Source organism: Ursus arctos, unplaced genomic scaffold (assembly GCF_023065955.2).
Source record: "Ursus arctos isolate Adak ecotype North America unplaced genomic scaffold, UrsArc2.0 scaffold_16, whole genome shotgun sequence".
NCBI classification, from domain to species: Eukaryota; Metazoa; Chordata; class Mammalia; order Carnivora; family Ursidae; genus Ursus; species Ursus arctos.
In genome coordinates, this window is record NW_026622830.1 from 55011630 (window position 1) to 55033658 (window position 22029).

General features: G+C 50.4%; 1 protein-coding gene and 1 long non-coding RNA gene across 3 annotated transcripts in view; both read left to right on the forward strand.

Moving 5' to 3' along the window:
- Positions 1-22029, forward strand: part of LOC125281949 (ral guanine nucleotide dissociation stimulator-like) — a 476760-nt gene that overhangs the window by 112778 nt on the left and 341953 nt on the right. The window lies entirely within an intron of this gene.
- LOC130543874 (uncharacterized) lies at positions 13617-21111 on the forward strand. The gene is made up of 2 exons (XR_008959577.1): positions 13617-15141; positions 15671-21111. It is a non-coding gene; the product is annotated as an uncharacterized LOC130543874 (long non-coding RNA).

Below are 22029 nucleotides of genomic sequence, written 5' to 3' on the forward strand. Positions count from 1 at the left end.
AAGGGTTGATTCTCCAGTGGCCCTGATGGGAATTTTTCTGGAAGAAGGGAAAGAACACCATCCTTGCCGGGAAATTGAGCAAGGACGGAAGCTATGCATGGGCCCAACAGCAAGAGCTCCAACGCGCCAAGGCTGATCCCCTGCTCTAGAGCTCTCTGCTGTTCTTATGCTAGATCCCTTTGTGTCAGGTGATGGGATGGGAGATTGTTCTTGCTTCTGTATTGCTGTAACCCGTCCTCTAAGATTCACTTTTGTTGTATCCCAAAGTTTTGGGACCCATGTCTTATCGTTGTTCTTTACTTCCATTTAATTTTTACTTCATCTTAGAATTCCTGCTTGAATCACTAATCGTTTGGGAGAATGTTCTTTGACCTCCATGTATTCATGGTCTTCCCTGGTGTTTTCTTGTGGTTGATTTCTAGTCCATAGCATTGTGGTCAGAAAAGATGCATGCTATGATTTCCATCTTTTTAATTAGTGGAGACTTGTTCTGTGGCCTAATAGTGATCTGTTCTGGAGGACGTTTCATGTGCACGCAAACGGAATGAGTGTTCTGCTGTTTTAGGACGGGATGCTCTGCATGCGTCTGTTAAAAGCAGTGCATCACCCAAAGCCACTGTTTCCTTGTTGATTTTCATTTTGGATCAAGTCCACATTAATAGAAGTGGGGTGTTAGAACCCCTACTGTATTGCATTACAGTCAATTAGTTGCCTGCTGTTTTTTATTAACTATTTTTTTTTTTTTTAGATTTTATTTATTCGACAGAGATAGAGACAGCCAGTGAGAGAGGGAACACAAGCAGGGGGAGTGGGAAGGAAGAAGCAGGCTCATAGCGGAAGAGCCTGATGTGGGGCTCGATCCCATAACGGCGGGATCACGCCCTGAGCCGAAGGCAGACGCTTAACCGCTGTGGCACCCAGGCACCGCTTATTAACTATTTTATAAAAGTATTTGAGTCCTCCTATGATGGGTGTCTAAATATTTAAAATTGTTCTATCTTCTTGTTGCATTGTCTCCATGATTATGACACAGTGTCCTTCTTTGTGTCTTACTACTCTTTTTTTTTTTTTCATTCTGTTTTGTCTGATAGAAGTATTCCTACCTCTGCTTTGTTTTGGCAACCACGTGCATGCTAGATGCTTCTCATCTCCTCACTTTCAATGTGCAGGGGACTCAGTAGGTCTGGGGGCTCAAGCTGAGTACCCAATTTTGGACAAATTGGTGTAAGAGTGGAAACTGAGACTAAGTGTGTAAACTAGAGAATGTTTGAGACATGGACTTCAGAACAACATGGACCTAAAAGTCCCCTTGACCACCAAGGAGAGGGTGGGTTTCTCTGGTCAAGGATATGGGCCATGGGGCACCATCGTGGCTCTGCCTTTAAGTTTCTGCCTTCGACTCAGGTCATGATCACAGGGTCCTGGAATGCAGGACTGCATCAGACTCCCTGCTCCAACAGAAACCTGCTTCTCCCTCTCACACTCCCCTGCTTCTGTTCAATCTCTTACTATCGCTCTCTGTCCAATAAGTTTTAAAAAACTTAAAAAAAAAAAAACGATATGACCCATTATCCTGGCAAGAGAGAACCCATCCCTGATCCACCAGATGCCAGCCAGGGAACAGTGGCTACCATGGATCGGACACAGAGCCTGGGGCCTGGAGGGAACTGCTGCTTCAGAAGAACTGCATAAGGAGATGCACGAAGGCTGGATATCCTGGCTCCTAGGTCAGCATAGATGTTCATGGAACCAGGCTCAGGTGTGCCCTTTAAGGTACCCCTCCCATCTTTTCCCAACACACAAAGCAAGCAGGAAAGGGAATCCAGAGATCACTGACAAGAATCCCAGAAAGATTACAAACTTGGTAAACGGCCAACGGGGAGACTGAGGCTGGAAAGTCCTGCCTGCCCTGAGTCCATCTGCAAATTATCTTCCTCTGGCTTTGTCCCCTTCACACGCAGGATTTGATCTCCTTCCGTGTTTTTCCCCACTAGGTGCTGATGCAGTTCCAGAGATTGAACTACAATACGACAAGTTCCAAATACGGGGGCAATACAAAACCAAACACAAAACCAAAAAAGCATCTCAACGGAAGAAGCAGGACACAGTCTTCCTGGCCTTAGAGCGGAGAAAGGCAACCCCAGTCCTGGGGCAGGAAGGAGTTCTGGGGCATACAAGTCTTAAAGACTCCCACTTTCAGTGGTTGTTGCTATTCCTGGGAAAGTCCCTGCAACCTCTAAATCTCAGGAGTTCTGAGGGGCTGTCTCTGCTGTTTGCCCAAATTCATTGACTGAAATGGACCCGTGCTCTGAGTAAGGGGGATTTGGGGGTGCCCTCCAGTGGCTAGGGAGAAGGGCTGGCACTTCTCCTTCCTCCCACGTACAGTAGCTGATGACTCTGGGGGATTTCCTAGGTCAGGAACGAATATGAGAGTCTGTGCAAGTTTTCCATTACTGCAGGAAGTAAAAGACCCAAACCACACACCTGGGCTCTAAAACAAAACAAGGGCTTTAATCTCCTAACATGCAAATCTATCACGGTACTATTTAAAACAACTAAATGGTGCCCCCTACATAAGGAAATAGATGGGGGGAAGGGGTGTGGAGACAATGGGCACAAGGATGCAGCTGCTGAGGAATCCCTGCAGGGCCACTGGACACTTGCTCAGTCCTGAGGTTGACTGCGGCCAGTTCTTCTCCTTCTTGAGTGCTGCTGACCAGCTAGGACCGGGGCTCCAGCTGGCAGGACAGGGTGTAGCTAAGGACAGAGGGACACCTGTGAGTTGCCCAGGAGCTTCCATTCAAGAGTCCCTGCCAGTGTTTGCCCACAGCTGGAGTCTGGCGCCCCGGCAACAAGGCCTGAGGCTGCCCAGGGAAGGAGGATCCCAGGAGTGGCCAGCAGAAAGAGTCCACCCCGAACCTCACCGACCCAGCTCCTGATGGGCCTCACCTCTCAGCCTCGCTGAGCGGCTCCATAGCCTGGAACCAGGCCCAAAAAGGATCCTCGGGCTCTAGGGTGTAATTCTCGGCAGCCACCTGGAGCAGCATGATGTCCGTAATGACTTGGTATTCCTGAGCAGAGAGAGAAGCACAGGATGCATAGGGAGCCTGGGGGGGGGGGGGGCGGGGAGCTGCAGGGTCTGGTGAGGGTTGAGCACCGGGACCGGGCACCCATCCCAGGTCCTGGCACACATGGCCATCCTCCTCCCTGCAGATTCATCCGGTCTCCACCTGTTCTCAGAGATGAGTATCAGTAGCCCCTCCTCCGGGAATTCCTCCTGGATGCCATGCTCTGTCCCCATCTCCTAACGGGATGGGACTTGCACTGCTTTCTTCTCAAGGGATCCCAGGAAATGTGAGGTGGAGGGGATGGAGCCAAGCAATGTTCTTCCCAGGGACATCTCTGAGGCCCACTCCCTACCCTTCCCTGCGGGAAGCGCCACATATGCTCACCTTATTTCTTTTGTGGTGGTTGATCTCATTCTCCTGGAATGCAGACAAAGTCCATCAGAATGAGGCCCCTGGTTCTTAGGAGCACTTGATTCCCATCCCTTCTCATGATGCACCATGGCCAGGACCCGTGAGGGGGCCGTGCATACACAGATAGTGGGCCTGGGATCTAGGCCAGGCTCTGGGGTCCAGAGAAAGGAGGACATGGGGCAGATGGACTGGCTACAGGTCGGGACCCTGCAGCACCACCCTCTCGGAAGACAGTAGGGGAGGCCGAAGCCTCAGGCAGGAAGGGGCTGCTGCGGCTACTGAGGTGCTTGCTGACGTGGAGGGTCCTGACTTCATTCTCCCCCCACGGGCAAACTCACCGGGGGAGGCTGAGGTCCACTCAGACAGACCTCATGCAGCTTTGCCTTCAGGAAGCTCTGCTGCTTCACCAGTCTTCGGCACCGGGAGCCGTGGCCTAACTGCAGCCTCACCTCGCTCATCCCTGAGATGGGCAACAGCCCCCAGGCTCACAGGGTAGCCGTGAGGCTGTCATGACGGGAGGTTTGCCGAGTCCTGAGAGCTCAGGGCTCAGTACAGGGGTGTTCTGCTCCCAAACCTCCGGATTCTGGTCCCTCCCCCACAATCCTCAGGCTCACCCACCTCCAGATAGTCCTCCATGGCGGTATCTAACATCACCAGCTCGGTGAGGAAAGTGCCAAGGAAAGGCACGACACCCTGTGTCATGAGGGGGAGGGTTGGGATGAGTCCCTGCTCTCTGGTGTCCACAGGGACCCTCCACTGAAAATGCTCCAGCCTCCTAGCCCACCCCAGGGGCTCACGTGGAGCAGCCTAGGACCCTTAGCAGCCTCCCCCCCACGGGTTCCCTTTCCCCTCCCCCCCCCCCAGAACATCAGACTCCTCCTCATCACCTTCAGGGCCTGCTTTTCAAAAATGCCAGGGAATGGAGCACTAGGTCGGTCCCTCCCCACCCGCAAAACCCATTCTCTATGGACCACTCTGGACCCTCCTCCTGGTCCTTTTGAAATAAGAATTGTAGAAGCTGTGGCCCCAGAAGCCGCAGCTGGAGTGGGAAGGCCCCCCCCTTCCTGATCTTTCCTTTTTGGGAGGCTTCCAGCCCTCAGGGAGGAGCCCTCCTCCTCCTCTGACTTTGGAGGCCCTGGGCCTCAGGCACACTCACCTTCTTCTGCATCCTCTTCTGGGCTCCCCGGAGGGCCATCACCAGGGTGGCAAATCTATTGGATGGTCGCTCCTGCAGGGCCAAGGACAAGTTCCTTGAGACCATCATACCCTCAGGCCACTTGCCCCCACCATCTTGGACTTCAGAACCTAGACATCTGACCTAACTCATACTGATCCTGAGGCCCCATTATCCAGAAGCAGGCCGTGAGTGATTCCAGAACAACTCACTCCAACGTTCACTCCATGTGTGACCTTGAGCTTGCAGCCTGGCCTCCCCGAGCCTGTTTTCTCATCGGGAAACGTGACAACTCCACCTATCTCCCATGGTCTCCTGAGGACTCAGGGTCCTATTACTCTCATCATTGTTGTGGCCCTCAACCCAGCCCAACCCCATCACTGAGCACAGGTCTGTCCTCTGGGCTCTCCAGGTTTGTAAAGGCCCCCACCTGGACCAGCTGTCGACACAGAGAGAGAGGGTGTCTAGGCTAGGGAGTCTGCTTGGACACCACCTGCTTGCCCCCTCGCCGCCAACGGCATCCTCACCTAGGCTGTCGCCACATTCATGACAAAGGCTTCCCCTCCCCAAGGAATGCTTCAGACCATTCCCGACTTCATCCACTCAGGACCCTGTTCCCTCCCACCCCTCCTCTCTTTCCAGACCTGCACCTTCCAGGCTACCTTGATGAGCAGGTTCCTGCCCTGTGCGGTGTCCTTGCTGCACAGCTTTTGAAAGATCCTCAATGGCTTCCTGAAGAGAGGCAAGGGAGGCAGGATCAATGGACGAATAATGTGGCAGGGTTGAGTGCGAGTGCCTTTTCTTTGAGAACCCCAGAGTGTCAACCTGCCTGGTTGAGGGTTTCTTCTGGGATCCTCTGAGCACTAAGGTCTTTGTAGGACATGGGAGGGAGCTCTCATGTGGCTCGTCCTGGGCCTCCCTTCCCATATTCATTGAGAAACGCTGTTTGGGTCAATTTGGGGTTCAAATGGGCAGAGAACTTAGTGGCTGTCAAGGAAACACGTGAAGAGATTTAATGCAGCTCAGCCCCGTGTGGGACATTTGGCAAAACTGATTTCTAAAGCGGGAGGCATGGTGACCTCCTCACCAGGGAGGCTGAGAGACGCACCCACCAGCCCAGGTCCTGTGGTCGGGGTTTGCCGCCTCCCAGAAGGTCCAAGCTGCCTGAGGGGGAAGAGGACAAGCCTCTGGGAGCTCCCTCGTCCATCCTGGTCCCTCCATGGAGAGAGGCCTACTCACCTGGAAACCTTCCCCCACGTGTTCTCGAGGCGGTGAATGGAGACACTCTGCAGAGCCGAGAGGATGGCACGTAAGGACGAGTAGTTCCTCAGGGTTTGACAGGCCTGGGGAGGGAAGAGAATGGGCTGTCACTTGGGGAGCCGGCACCTGATTGGCTCTCAAGCTTCAGTCCCCCTCAGGGGAAAGTGCTCCTGCTGGAGGAAGCCGCTGTCCAGGGACCTGCCGAAGGGCACACGTGAGGCCCAGAGGAAGAGGAAGATTTTACCTCACTCCAAGGAAGGAGCCAGGCAGAAACGGAGCATCCCAGCATGGGGCCATGCAAGGCGAGGTCAGCATGCCCCTGGACGGAAGAGCCTAGGGACTGCACAGTCCCTAGGGCAAAGACCAGGGCCTTCCACCCTGAGACCTGATCAAGGGAAGAGCAGTGCCCGAGACTCAGGAGAGCACCTCGGCTGGGCTTCCCGTTGCATACCTTGGCCACCTTGATCCAGTGCTCCACCACCATGGCCCTGTCCCGGGCTGTCATGCTTGGGTTGCCAAGGCAGGTGGTGATGACACACTTGGCCACACCGTTGAACTGGGCGACAGTGGCCCGGACTGTGGGTGCCAGGTGCTCATTGCCAGGCTTGTTGCGCTTGGACCAGACGGAGCCCAGGCACTGATGGGGCAGCAGCTTCTTGAACAGCTCCTAGAGAACAGGCGGACCTTGGTTCACCCAGCCATTTCCCATGCAAGACGCATGTCCTACGTAGGGGTCACAGGTCAGAGCTGGACCTCAGGGAGCTGAGAATCTGGCCTGAGCCTGGTTGGAGACCGTGGATTTCATTCCATTGTTTTTCCCTGAGGGAACCCAGTACACAATGACCCAGGAGCAAACAGAGCAAGGGAAGGAAGGAGGGCATTGGCACCCTGATCATGCTCAGGAACTCCCAGCTCCTGGTGGCACTGCAAGGTGGTCCAACCCAAGGGGGCTTCTTCCCCTCCCCTCCAACTGGCCATCCCCCTGGTCCTTCCCCCCTTTCAGATGCACATTCTCACACGGGAGCTGCAACCACACGTTCTTCCGTCTGCCCTGTCCTCATGGACACATCAGATGCCTAATCAATGCTGAGGGTACTCATCCTCCAAGGCACATGAGTGGGTGACCCATGGACTTGACTGAACACAGGGAGCTGCCCTCCTCCACCCACGGGACCAGGGCCTGCCCATTGGTCTCTCCATTCTGGCTCATTTCTTCTCCCTAGTACCTCCGTATCAGTGCTTATCATGGTCTCTCGCTACAGTCCGCAGCTGGATAGGGAAAGCTTGGGGCTAAGCGCCTTGATGGGTTGACAGGGTTGGGAAGTGGTGGAGCTGAGATTTGGTCCCAGACCATAGGAGTCCACATCAGGGAAAGGCAGGTGTGGGGCAGGTGAGAGCAGAAGAAAGGCCTGCCCCGGGCCCACCCTGAGAGCCCAGCTGCTCACCGCATCCATATACGTGAGCTGCTCTGCCACCAGCCTGGGAGGGAAGTCCAGGAGGTCGGGCTTCTCCTCACCCAGCTGGTTCTTTGGGGTGACACAGCAGTGGCAGGAAGCCTCTGGGGCCGCGGTGGGCTCTGTGGCTGTTGCCTGAGTGAAACTTTCTAGCAAAAAGGGTGGTCCAGCTGACTGCTGCTCAGCACCCGGCACACATGCAGAAGATGGGAGCTCGGGTTGCAGTTCTGGAACAGCTGACGGAGGGGAGGCAGGCTCTGACACCGCAGGTGACAGTTGACACAGAGCCGGGGTCGCCTCTAGCTCTATAGGAGGCCCTGTTCCTGGCTCTGCCGCTGGAAGGAGCCCTGGAGCTGGCACTGGGGCAGGAGACAGAGAAAGGTTCATCCACATCACTGACTTTCCGGATGCCTTTGCAAAACCAGGACAGACCCCATGGCCTTGAAAGGAATACCCAGCCCATGAACCGCATCCCAGTTAGCCTTCCCAGCTTGCCATCCCCCTTACCCTCCACCTCTGCCTCAGTGAGTGCCAGAAGTTCCCGCTGCATCAGGAGAAGGGGGACATGGTTTGTCACGTCCCAGGCATGCCACTTCAGAACCATGGCCCCATGTACATAGGCCACCTTGATCTCGACACGGTCACAGCCCAGGGACTGATAGATAGCCTGCAAATTCTGGTCAGGCCAGGTACCCAAGACGGGAGACAGGGTGCTGGGAGAGTCATATGTGGAGCAGAGTCAGAGGCCTGGCCTTGCATTGCACATGCTACTCCCACAGCACCGTTCTTTCTGTATGGGTCCCAGAGGATGGCCCCAGCCCCCTTCCAACCCCTCTCTAGCTGCCCTCGTATTGGGAGGCCTGGTCCTCCAGAAAACCTGAATGAGTCTGGTTTTTCCACTTCTCCTCTCCTCTACCTGGCCATGGACCTGGTCTATTCTATCCTCCATGCACACCAGTATCAAGGCTCAGGTTGGAGGCAGATTTGTGAGTGGTCGGCTCAGCACACCCTCGGTTCTTGGCCCCGGTTGGGGTGGTCAGCAGGGAGGGGCAGGCAGAGCAAGTTGGGACCGTCAAAGGGATGGGTGTTTCAGGCACCCACTGAGCCCAGACTGTGCTCTGCCGCCCAGAGGGCCCGGGACCCCCTCCACAGCCTTCTTTGACTCATTTGCTTCTTCACATGAAGCCCCCCAGATGAAGCCCACCCACTGGAAATCAAGAGATCAGTGAGATCCCTGGTTCGGCAAATCCCTCCCCAGCCACCACCCCTGTAGTCCCCCACCCTGCTCTGTGGAGGCAGCCAGCCCTGCTTCTGGACCCAAACCCCTGTCCCAGTTTTACTTGATCATTTCATCTGTCCTATGATCCAGCTCTTGGTGGATCCTTTCAAAGCTAGAGGAGGCTACGAAGATATCACATCTAACAACCATTGGACATGCATGCTTAGGGTGTGCAGAGTGCCTATCTGACCCTCTGACTAGAACTGAGACCCAGACACTGTATCTCCTCTCTCCATTCACATTCCTAGGTGCTTAATATACATTCTTGAATGACTACTTCCCAGCCCGCACTTTCCAAATCCTGAGTGGCCCGTGGGCTGGTCTGCCTGCTCCCAGTGTGCCCCTGAGCTGCTCACACAAAGGACAACTACCAGAACCATCTAGATGGAATCTCAGAAGTCCTTTGCACATGGGGAAACTGCCTGCTTTGCATTTCCTTTCGTCAACCCAGAAGGGCCACCGGCCTGTGAGGGTTGCACTTGAGAGCTTCTTGACCGGAGAGAGAGAACTATTAAGCAAGAAGATGCCCAGCACGTCCAGGAGCCCTTTCTACAGAGCCAAGCACCAGAGTAGCCCGTGCCATGTTTCCTCCCATGATTTCCTACAGTAACTGTATGAGGTTCATCCTCTTAACCACCCCAGTTTTCAGAAGAGGAAAGGGAAGGTCAGAGAGGGGTAGGGCCATTCCCGAGATGTACACCCAGTAGATGGGAGGCTCACCCTGTGCTGTGCACGGGGTGGGCACTCACCGATTGAACTGCTGGCCCGGGACCTGTGTGGCTGAAGTGAACATCTCGTACATGCAGAAGATCGTTGAGGTGGTTGAGATGCTCCCATCTGGGAAGGATGGCACCAGGGACTGTACGAAACGCTCCATTGTGCCTTCTCGGAGCCTCAGCATCGTCTGGGCCTCATCCAGGGACAGGGATGATTCCTTTTCCCACCAGGTAGAGAAGGGGGGTGTGGGGGGCAATGGAGTCAGCTTCAACACCACGAACCACCAGGATGATCAGGGTCTGGTGCTCAGACCAGAGAGTCCCATCCCTTCGGGAACTTGTGCAAGAAAAGGGACTTGAGGGCCCACCCAGAAAAAGGCTCTAGGCTTGAAAGTACAATTGCCTTTAGGGGTGAAATGAGAAAGCATTGGTCACTTCAACACATCTTGTTAGCTGAGCCACCACAGCCTTTCTCTCTCTGAATAGGCTTTATTAAGAACTGTATGCCTTTGAGTCATCAGTCAACATCCCTACTGCAGACAGGAGAAAGCAGAGGCTTAGCATCTCCAACGCTGCTCGAGATCATAGACGTTGGGCCTGAGAACTGTCCAGAGCATGGAATGCATGGCATTTCCCTAGGCTGCTGCGGCCTGCTCTGTTCCTAAGGTGGGGAGAAAGGTTCAGGGGAAATCCACCTTCCTCGGCAGGCCCCAGGGGAGCCGGTTGTTTCTAGTGTGGGTTCTGGCCTTGCCGTGATCATCTGTGGGTCCTGAGATTGGACATCAATCTGGACCTGTTCTCACCCCAGACCAGCATTGGATGCTGTTGTGGGCCGAGGCACCTGCTGCTTGTCAAGGGAGATGGAGTAGCTGAGCCCTTGGAGCAAGCAGCTCCTCAAAGATTGCCTGGATTGAACTCTGAAAAGACAGAGTCCACTACCTGGGCCAGGAGGCATCAGAGGCCTTGCACCCAATCCGTGCTTGAAAGGCTGAATCACGGTGGCAGACAACCTCCCATACGGAGGTCCAAAAAGACATATGAGGACACAGCTTGTGACCCGGGGGACATACAATGAGTCGATGTGTTCTGAGAGGTGATACGTTACAGAGGAACATATAGAATGGCTCCATCCCACCGTTCCTTTTATGTTCAATCACCCTGTGTGGGGTGAGGATTCATAAGGCCTTGGACACGTTCTCCAAGGACAGTGGAGCTGGGTTCTACACAGGATGGCTGGGGTGAGTCAAGAAAATACTCAAAACAGTAGCAAAATGCAAAGACACTCATGGCTGTGGGAAAAGTCACACAAAACAGAATGAAACAGAATAACCCACGCCCCAAACTGCAAAAAACATGAACACTATTCTCTACCATTCCCACCTATGTGAAGAGTGTCTTCCTACCTTCTCCCACAGCTGGTGGTGGAGGTGTGGATACTGGGATGACTTTGTGGTTGGGCCTGCGGGGCACTCATATAGAAACACCATGGGAGGGCCCCAGGTTTGTCCCCATATTTGTGTGGGGGCCCTGGGTGCGTGGAACCCTCTTCCCATTCTCACCTCAGAGCGGCACTGATCCTGGGTGGCCTGGTGTACCTGCCACTTGTCTAGGGCGTTGTAGTTGAAGTCCCAGACCAGCTCTTCGATGACCTCCTGGGTGCAGCTCTGAAAATGCAGTGCCCCATACACATGGGGTCAAGAGACATTAGTGTCCTCCCGGGACATTGCCACAAGGGGCCACCCGCATTAGAAATCCTGCTCTCCAGTTGAGGCAAAGAGGGGCAGCTGAAAAGACATCGAGCAAGGACGTAGCCGGATGAAACTCTAGAGCTCGTGATTAACATCGAGGTAGTTGAGCTTGGTCCCCAGTGCTCAGCTTCTCATCCCGCCTGCTATGACCTGGGGTGTGAACATGAAAGATGGGCCAGGCTTCCAACACCTGGCAGCTTCCTTCTGCCCAGGAAGGGTGTGTCCCACATCCTCTGTCCCCTTCTCTACACATAGACAACCAGCCCCCCACCCCAACACACACACAGGGACACACATAATGAGGGGCAAGAGGTGTGGGCCTGCTGAGGTGACATCACAGTTGTTGCCTGCTCTCCAGTGGGCTGCCCTGAGCTGCCTCGTGTTACCTGTTGGTGTCTCCTGCCACATGTCCAGAGGGCTCGGAAAAGCGGGCTGAGCCGACGTCTACAATTATTTGAAAGTCTCTCTCTCTGGGCTTGCCTGGGCCCAGAGACCCTGAAGGGAGGAAGGCAGCAAGAGAACATCCTGTTCTCTCGAACGTCTCCACTCAAGTGAGCTGGAGAGCAGGTTGTCTTTTGAATCTGGGTGCCCGGTTACCAGAGTTCTAAGTTCAGTTGGGGCCTATCACAGAGGAAGTGAGGTCACTCTTTCAAGATTCTAATCCCTGGGACCATGTGTTCAGTCAGACCTATCCAGAGCCCCTTCTTGGAAGTTGACTCCTTAGCTTTCTCCCCCATGTCATCTCCTGAACTGGACACAATGAGCCAAAAAGGCCATAGCCACCACTCTCTGGAAATGGAACTAGGGTCCGAAGCTTCAGGAGGCAGAGCTGAATTCAGACCTTACGTTCTGTGTTTCTTTGCGCACTTGTGTGTCCTATGTCATTGTGTCTCTCGCGTAGTCCCCACTTTCCCAGCCTGCAGTGTGGGGATCAGGCTAGAATCTACTTCCTTGGGACATCCTCTGGTGTCTGTGGATAAGAGTATTTATTACATGTGTGGGGTGGTCCCCTGTGTATCTGAGGCACAATTTTCAAGATGGAAGAATTACAAGAAGGGGTGGGACTTGGCATGGAGGGCCACTCAGAAGAGGCCTGGGTTCCAGCCATGTAATACTGCAACTGTCACTTTCCCTCTTGGCCTCATTTTAAGGTGGGCACCATGATGGTCTGGAAAAGCAAGAAGATGCAGGCATTGTCATCCTCTGTAGTAAAACCATGCAATTGTTTCCCGTTATATGAAGAACGAGACCCCGTTACCTCGTTTGGGTCTATGAGGGGAGCGGCTTTCACCATGGCTCCCAGGGATCCTGACCTGTGGTATAGGCATCAGACTGTAACCGCTAAGTGGTCAGTGACTGGCTTTTGAACCACAGGACATATTCAACGTGATGAAGTACCATGCCTAGAGCTTCTCTACATGTCATGCAAAGAGTTTCTCACTCCCTAGTTACTTTCCATCATGTTCCACTACTCACTCCTTCCCTTTCCCTTCTTCTTCTCTCTCTCTGAAGCAGAACCAAGCACCGATGTTTTGAGCTGCCATCTACAGAGGCTCACAGGATAGAGAACGGAGGCAGTGCCAAGGCCAAAAGACACACAGGAACTCAGCTTCTGAGTCCAGATGGCATCCCAAGTCACGTGAGCCAACTTATGACAAAATCCTCTTCCAGTATGGCCCTGGTCACAGCCGCAGCCACTGACACACCTTGAGCCTTGGGAACCATGCTAATTTGGGCCCGCATTCTTCACCCACAAATACTGTTAGAAATTAAAGCGATGCACCTGCACATGCAGGGTATCAGGGCAATGCAGTCCTGGGGCAACTCTAGATAAGTAACAGTCTCCCAGGCCTCAGCATCTGTCCCTGCCTTCCTCCCTCCCCTCTGCTCTCCTCCTAGTGTCCCTGCAGCCACCTTGGCTGCCTTTTTCACTCCTCTGGCCAAACTGGCTTCTGTTATTGAGTGTCTGCAGCACAAGTCACTTCTTCCTGAAACGCTGCTCCCTGACGTGTGCAGGTCTAGCTCCCTTTGGTCAATCTGTTCTCAGCAACCTCAGCCTCAGTGAGGCCTTTCATATCTTTCCATGCAATGACTCCCCAGCCTTCCTCCGTAGCACACTTCATTCCTAGTACAGAGCGCTTGCTCTTTTCTTTCACGTGCGTTCTCTTTGGAGCTTTGGTCCATGTGTAGACTGGGAGCTCCTAAAGCAAAGGAGCCCTAGGTAATTTCATCTCCACGCACGGGCCCAGCAAGATACCTGGCATAGGGCAGTGCTCAGTGTGTAGTTACTGAATGAATAATTGAGAAGATCTTGGAGCCCACCTCCCCTCTTAAGCACCTAGACTGCAGAATGCTACTAAAACTTTCAAGCTGTTTCTGGGCAGGGGCGACAACCACAATGGCCTCTGCCTGACTCTTCCTGTTCCAGTTCCTCCAGCAGAACTCACCAGGTACCATGGACAAGGAAGCGCCCTGCACCCAGTTCTCCAGCTCTGGTGGCACAGCCCCACGCAGGCACACCAGCAAAAAAAGCCATGCCTTTTCTCGGGGGTCCTCAACGCAGTGCCTTTGCAGAGTCACAGAGCAAAGGAGCAGGATCTCTATTTTTCCCTTCACTGTGGAATCTGAGACAAAGAAGAGAAAAGGAGGAAGACTAACTCAGAACAAGAGATCAGATAGAAGTAACCGGAAGCAGAGGGCGGAGGGGGTGCAGGAATTGAGTGAATGGTGAAAAGGTACAAATTCCAGTTTCAGATCAATAAGGAATAGGGATTTACAGTACACCCCAGGACTACAGTTCATTACTGCTCTATGGTGTATTTGAGAAGTGTGAAAAGAGCAAGTTCTGAGAGTTCTCATCACAAAGAAAAACCTCTCTTTCTTTTCTTTTTACTTCATTTTTGTATCTCTAGAGATGATGATGGCGGCGGACTAAATTTATTCTGGCGATCGTTTCACAGTATACGAAAGGAACATCATTACGCCAGGTATCTTCAACATACACAGTTCTGTATGTCAAATGTATCAAAACAACTGGAGCAAAAAAATATTTTAATATTCATAGAGAGCATCAGGAAATTGGACATGGTAAAAAGAACGTCACGTAAACAAAACTGAAAACAGCAGAACCGAAAGCCAGTAGGTTATCCTAGGGGTTAAAAACTTCAAGCCATTGGCATAGAAAGTCGATTCTGAAATTAAAAATCAGTGAATTAAAATTAAAGCAGATGAAATAGAATTTTAAAATTTTGTTCCATTTAACAATTTGTCAAAGAATAGAAAGTCTTAATAAGTGACCTCAGATAGTAACTTTTGAAAAAACTGTTCATGTTTTGGAAAATTCTGATTGTAAGCTTCCAAGTGGGCACAGAATGAGAACATTTTGTTTGATCAAAGTCGCCTCATGGAAAATGGCTGAAGCAAAATGTCTGAGATGGGACCTAAACAAAAGGATATAAATGGCTAGACGAAATTGTCCTGAGTTCGTTTCTCCGTATTTGCAGTTTACATTTATTTTCATGTCGTTAAGTCCATTAAGTTCATGGAGTACATTCTAAGTGTGTTCCATGCATTAATATGTTTGAACAACCTCCCTGTAACCCAGCTTCACATCTCATTGTATCTTGTAAAATTCAAACTCTATACCATGAATCAGAAACTTCCGATGACCGCCTACTTCCAGCCCTTGGCAACACCATTCTACTGTCTTTGGCAATTTACTCTAGGTAGGTCCTAAGAGTGAAGTCAAAGTGTGTATTTTCATGAATACTCATCTACTTAGCATAATATCCTCAAGGTTCACCCATGTTGTGGCAAATGTCAATGTCTTCTTCCACTTTGAAGAATGAATGCTATTCCAATATGTGTACATACAACATCTGTTCCTCCCTCGACAGATACTTGGATTGCTTTCATGATATAGCTATTATGAATAATGATGCCATGAAAATGTGTGTTCAGATATGTCTTCAAGACCATGCTGTCAATTAATTTGGGTATACACCCCAGAAGTGGAGTTACTGGAACACATAGTAAGTCTAATTTTAATTTTTTTTGAAACTACCATACTGATTTCACAACTATGCTGTTAAACATTCCTACCACACACACTGAATAAGGCTTCCATCTTCTCCACATCTTGGCCAACACTTGCTCTTTTTTTCCCTTCTGATTGCTTTTTTTTTTTTTTTTTTTTTTGGAAGAGTCATCTTAAAGGATGTAAAATGGTATCTCATTGCTTTTTATAATTTGCATTTCCCTTAACATTAGTGATGTATCTTTTCAAATTTCTTTTCACGTGCACATCTTTGAGGATATGCCTATTCCCAATTTGCACATTCACGCATTGCATTCATTTTGTTGTCTGTTGTTGAGTTCATGTGATCTCTATTCATTCTGGATATTGAGCCCCTGCCAGATAGACAGTTTGCCAATATGGTCTCCCATCTTGTGGATTGTGTTTTTACTTCATTGCTAATGTCTTTAACGTCACAAAGATTGTAAGTATTCTGAATGTCCTGTACGTGAATTTATTTTTCTTTTCTATCCTGTGCCTTGCAGGTCATATCCATTAAAGCATGGCCAAATCCTATTTTGTGAAGCTATGAAAATGAATATTATTGGACTGCACTTCCGAGATGAAAAAGGTTCATTAGTGGAGTAAGAGAGCAGCATGAACTGGAGAAGCACGGGCATGATGATGGGGTCATGACGCTATGTGATCGCAAGAGGATAGGAATATGTATGATGGGCCAGCATGAGCTGTGTACTGGAAATGGGACCTTGTCCATTTTGTGCAGCACCTACGTGGATGATGGGAGCAGTGAGACATATGACTGGACGGATCCCCGAGCTCAGCCCTTCTTCCAAGTTAGACTTTCATTGCACTCTGATCCATTAACGTTTGAAGAGTTTCTTAATCAGATGAGGGACATAGTCTTACATGCTAGAAGGTGATGAACGTGGTGTGTGGGCGTGTCTGCAAGGAACTCCGTATCCCTCCCGTCTTGGTGAGCCACTGTCTGGAGTCCATGGCAAAGAAGGTTAGAGTACTAAATTACACTGGGGTCAAACCAAAGGGGAACAGTATGTCCCTCCTATGCTGAGCTGAAGTCAGGCAAGACCTTTATATGTTTGCTCTGTGTTCCCAGTTCATGGTCCCTAAGTTCTGCAGGTTCCTCTCTGGGAGAGAGGAGATGGACATGTTTGAGGGGGAGCTGGAGAGCTGTATCACCACCAGGAATGAGACCGAGAGCCGACTCCCAGTCATCGTGCAAGTGAAAAAATGGGATCAATGTCATCAAAGAGAAAACCATCAGCCACCAGTATTCATGCCGCCTGTGAGGAAATCTTGTCGAGAGGCACTTGTAAGTGATGGAGGGTGCACACCTGTAGTAACTCTGTGGCAAGTACAGATGTTACCTGCTTGAGGTGACCCACCTTGAAGAAACAAAGTTTTTGCCACCCTGTCAAGGGTGCTCGGAATGGACTCGAAGGGCAAGAGGCCTGGAACTGAAAGCATGTTTGAAAGTCTCTTTAGGGCTGAAATGAAAAAGGCAGCATGCCCTGAAAACTGCCTCACCTTGAATAGGCTAGCTCCCTTCATTGCTTGTGGGAAGAAAAGAAATCATCCGGTATTTTTCGTATTGAAAACAAGAAAACACAGAACCTTGGATTTCCGTTGTTTTTTTATTGAAATTCGATTAGCCGACATACAGCCCATCCTTATTTCAGATGTAGTGTTGAATAACTCATCAGTTGCATATACCACTCAGTGCTCATCACATCACGTGCCCTCCTTTATGCTCCTCACCCAATTGCCCCATCCCCCCACCCAGCTCCCCTCCAGCCACCCTCAGTTGTTCTCTGTGCTTAAGAGCCCCTCATGGTTTTGCTCCGTCTCTGATGGCTTCCCGGTCAGTTTTCCCTCCTTTCCCCTATGATTATCATCAGTTTTCACTCATATGTGGAACGTAAGAAACAGTGTAGAGGATCATAGTGGATTTTCTTTAAAAGGATGTTATTTTCTGTCTTTCCATGTTTGACTGCATTTCACTTTTCTTTAAAAATGACACGTTCAAATGATATGTCCATTGACCCTGGAGGGTTGGGCGTTCTTCACACTTCCTCAATGAGTTAGGACCCTGAACCAGGTGTCAGGAGAACCTCCTCTGTGTTATTGTTCCCCGGGTGCCCTTGTTGGGCTTCAGCTTCCTTATCTGTAATACGATGAGAGATACGAATGCTAAATATTTTCCGAAAGTTGTTCCCGCTACAAACGTTCGATGGCTACCGATAGTCGAATATTGCTTCATCCACGAGACAAAGGTTAGGAATCGTTATTTCAATTACTTCGTGAAGACACACAACCAAGTAGAATGAGAACACCAGAGGAGCATCGCTCCAATAGGACTCGAGTGAAACTCTGCTCCAACTGCCAGTAGCATAGGACGTTACCTTTTACGTGAACACAGAGGTGGGCCCTGGCCTTTCCATAGAAACAGACTGTCCTTTTGTCTTTGGACATTTTCATTTACCTTTCATGTGGATTGACGTTCAGCCCGATGAGACCTCATGAGGAAACTCTGCGTATTCTAAGCTTAGATCTCATAGGACCGATTTTTCTTAAGTTTTGAAACTACACTATAATTGAAAGACAGTGTTATATTCCTTTCAGGTGAACAGCAGGGACTCAATAGTTCTGTACATTACACAGTGCTCAGCACCATAAGTGTACTCTTAATCCCCATGACCTATTTCACCCATCCCCCCACCTGGCCATCCCCAGTCTGTGCTCTACATTTGAGACTGGTTTTTTGTTTGTTTTCTCTTTGTTCTTTCTTTTTGTCTCTTAAGTGCCACACAGGAGTCAAACCCATGTTAACATAACACACATCGACTTTAAAGCTTACCTCCGTTTCATGGTCTGGATGAAATGTGCTGACTATACCACCACGTTGACTCCACAGTGGCTCCCAGGGATCCCCACCCGTGCTATATACCTCCCTGTCTATCCACTGCCTGGTTGCTAATAGGTTTCTGACCAAGAGAATATGACAGAACATTGTCACTTTCCTGTTACTCTCTTCTGTTCCCTTCCTTTCTTTCCTGTATCCCTGCACTGGGGAAGCAAGCACTGGTGTTTAGAACTGCCCTACATAAAGGCCCACAGAGGAAGGAACCTAGGGAGTGCCCAGGCTAATAGGCAGAAAAGAACTCAAATTCAGGATTTCGCTTAAACCCACTTTGTTGAGTCTGAGCTAAATCCTGACATTAGTCACATCAGTGACTTGGGAGCAAATCTTACCACAGTTGGGCCTCGGGTGAGGCGCAGATTGCATCACACAGAGACCTGGGGGCAGAAACACCCAGTCTCAACTGTGCAGAGATTCCAGGCCCCCCCGAATTGGGAGCTAGGAAATATCACGCTTCAGAAGTGCTAAGCTTTCTAGTAGTGTTCTCAGAGACAAACAGATAGCTAACTCAGTCGACCAGGCTTCGGCACCTGGCCCTCCCATCCACTGCCATCTCTTGTTCTCACCTCCCAGCCTCCACCAGCCACTCTGGCCACTTTCCGAATCTTCTTTCGTCAAACTAGTTTCTGTCTGAGAGATTTGGCCCCAGCGGTGCCCTCTCCCTGACACACTGTTCCCAGAGGTGTGCAGCTCTTGCTCCCTCTTGTCAATCTGCTACCAGCAGATGTCACCATGTGGAGGCCTTCCAGACCCTCCTCTCCTGTGACTCCCTAGCCCTCCCTACTACACTGTGCTGGTAACTGGAGTATAATATCTGCTCTGTTCTTTCACACGTCTTGCTTTCAAGGTGTTCTCCATCAGAACAGCAGAAACAACTTGGCCATTTGCAGACTGCACTGGGGCCCACCAACTCACCTGGCACAGGCTGAGTGCTCAGAGCATAGTTGCTGAAAGAAGAAATGGGAAGGTCTTGGGGCCCTGCCTTCCATCCTTGTCACCATGTCCATTCCTGAGCCCGTTATGCTAGCACTGGGATGGGCAATGTGAGAGGCTAGAATGGATATCAAGTGGCCAAGATGTACTCGGCTGCTTAGTGCCTTTTCCAGGTTGAATGCGCTTGGGCGGATGTCAATGTGTGATGCAAAGATCATCATACCTGGTGCCCACTCCCATGGGTCCACCTACATGTCTGTTCCCCAGGACTAATTGTCATAAATCTTCTTCCTCCCAGTCCCTGACCAACGAGCCAAATCATCTACCACTGCCACGAGCCAATGTATATTCTTTCCTCAGGCTGCTTTTCTTTCCATACCACCTGAAAGAATTGAAAGAATTTTGAAATGCTTGAAAGAATTTCCCGTCGCTGCATTCTATCAAGACTACCCTGAACGGGGCTGTAGTATATCTGCAGCCACTTTCCATCCTGCAGCCACATCCAAGCCCATTCAGCCATGAACCAACCTGTCTTTTCCCTCCTCTGTCGCCTGGAGCAATATTGGGTCTTCTGCTCGTCCTCTCTGAAGCTCCTCTGGCCCGTTCATGGGGACTTGCGAGGGAGCCCGTGCACCACACACAGAGTGGCCCCTAGCACCTGCCTCTGCCCACGTGCCAGGGCTGACTCAGGAGCTCAGGCTCCCACCTTACCCCCTTTCAGCCTCGGCCATCCCTCTTGGAAGGACTTTGTGCTCTGCACACATTGCAGAGATACAGGAGGGCACAGGAAAGAAAACCCACTGACCTAAAGAAGCTCCTAAACTATTGACCTCCTTCCATCCTGCCTCCATATTCCCTGGAAGAGAAGAAGAGGAGAGGCCTGCAGGTGTGGACAAAGCCCTGCCCTGGCTGTTTATCTTCCCGGCAATAAAAAGGCCTCCTCGCTGCGGCCAAACTGTTGCTGAAAATTCTGTTTTCAGTGGTGAAACAGATAACTTTGGTCAAATGGCCTGCTGGCGCCGTTTGTCAGGGTGGTCCGTGGACAAGTGGCCTCAGCATCCGCGGAGAGCGTGTTGGAAATGCAGAGTCTCAGGTCCCTCCCAGTGTTACTGAATCAGAATCTGTATTTTCACGAGATCCCCAGGGGATCCAGGCCTAAGACGATGTCTCAAAAACCACTGTTGAATGTTCCCCAAAGAGAAAGCTAATCAGCACCTTGATATACCAAATGGGGAAGGCACGGTTGTTTCCTGGGCCTTTTTGGCAGTTTCTAGCATTCTAGAATTCCATAAAGGGTTGATTCCCCAGTGGACATGGTGGGAGTTGTTGTGCAGGAAAGGAAAGAACACCATACCTGCTGGGAAATGGAGCAAGGACGGAAGCTATGCATGGGCCCAACAGCAAGAGCTCCAACGCGCCAAGGCTGATCCCCTGCTCTAGAGCTCTCTGCTGTTCTTATGCTAGATCCCTTTGTGTCAGGTGATGGGATGGGAGATTGTTCTTGCTTTTGGAGCTGGCCTGTCTTGCTGTAACCGGTCCTCTAAGATTCACTTTTGTTGTATCCCAAAGTTTTGGGACGCTTGTCTTGTCATTGTTTTTGGATTCCATGTAATTTTTTTTCCTATTTTGAATTCCTGGTTGACCCACTCATTTCTCGGGAGCGTGTTCTTTCACCTCCTTGTGTTCATGGTCTTTCCAGGTTTTTCTCTTGTGGTTGATTTCTAGTCCATACCATTGTGGTCAGAAAAGATGTATGCCATGACTTCCATCTTTTTGAATTAGTAGAGACTTGTTCGGTAGCCTAATATGTGATCTGCTCTGGAGGACGTTCCATGTGCAATCGAAAGGAATGAGTATGTGCTGTTGGAGGATGGAATGTTCTGCATGCGTCTGTTAAAACCAGTGCATCACCCAAAGCCACTGTTTCCTTGTTGATTTTCAGTTTGGATCATGTGTCCATTAATAGAAGGGGGGTGTTAGATCCCCTACTGTATTGTATTACAGTCAATTAGTTGCCTGCTTTTTGTTATTAACTGTTTTATGTATTTGGGTCCTCCTATGATGGGTGTCTAAAAATTTAAAATTGTTCTATCTTCTTGTTGCATTGTCTCCATGATTGGGACACAGTGTCCTTCTTTGTGAGTCACTACTCTTTTTTTTTTTATATTCTGTTTTGTCTGATAGAAGTATTCATACCCCTGCTTTGTTTTGGCAACCAGTTGCATGCGAGATGCTTCTCATCTGCTCACTTTCAATGTGCAGGGGACCCAGTAGGTCTGGGGGCTCAGGCTGAGTACCTAATTTCGGACAAGTCAGTGTAAGTGTGCAAACTGAGACTGAGTGTGTAAACTGTTGAATATTAGTGACAATGGAATATTACTCAGCCATCAAAAAGAACGATTTCTCAACATTTGCTGCAACATAGACGGGACTGGAGGAGATAATGCTAAGTCAAGTCAAACAGAGAAGGAAAATTATCATATGGTTTCACTCATTTATGGAACATAAGAAGTAGGAAGATCAGTAGGAGAAGAAAGGGAAGAAGAAAGGGGGGGTAAACAGAAGGGGGAATGAACCACAAGAGACTATGGACACTGGGAAACAAACTGAGGGCTTCAGAGAGGAGGGGAGTGGGGGATTGGGATAGGCTGGTGTTGGGTATTAAGGAGGGCACCTATTGCATGGTACACTGGGTGTTAGACGCAAGTAATGAGTCATGGAACTTTACATCAAAAACTAGGGAAGTACTGTATGCTGACTAACATAATAAAAAAAAATATTATAAAAGAAATAGAGATGATGGACTTCAGAAAACATGGACCTAAAAGTCACGACGGACAGCAAGGAGAGTGTGGGGTTTCTCTGGTCAAGGATATGGCCCATTATCCTGGCAAGAAAGAGCCCATCCCTGATCCATCAGATGCCAGCCAGGGAACAGTAGCTATTGTGCATCTGACGCAGAGCCTGGGGCCTGGAGGGAACTGCTGCTTCAGAAGAACCGCATAAGGAGAT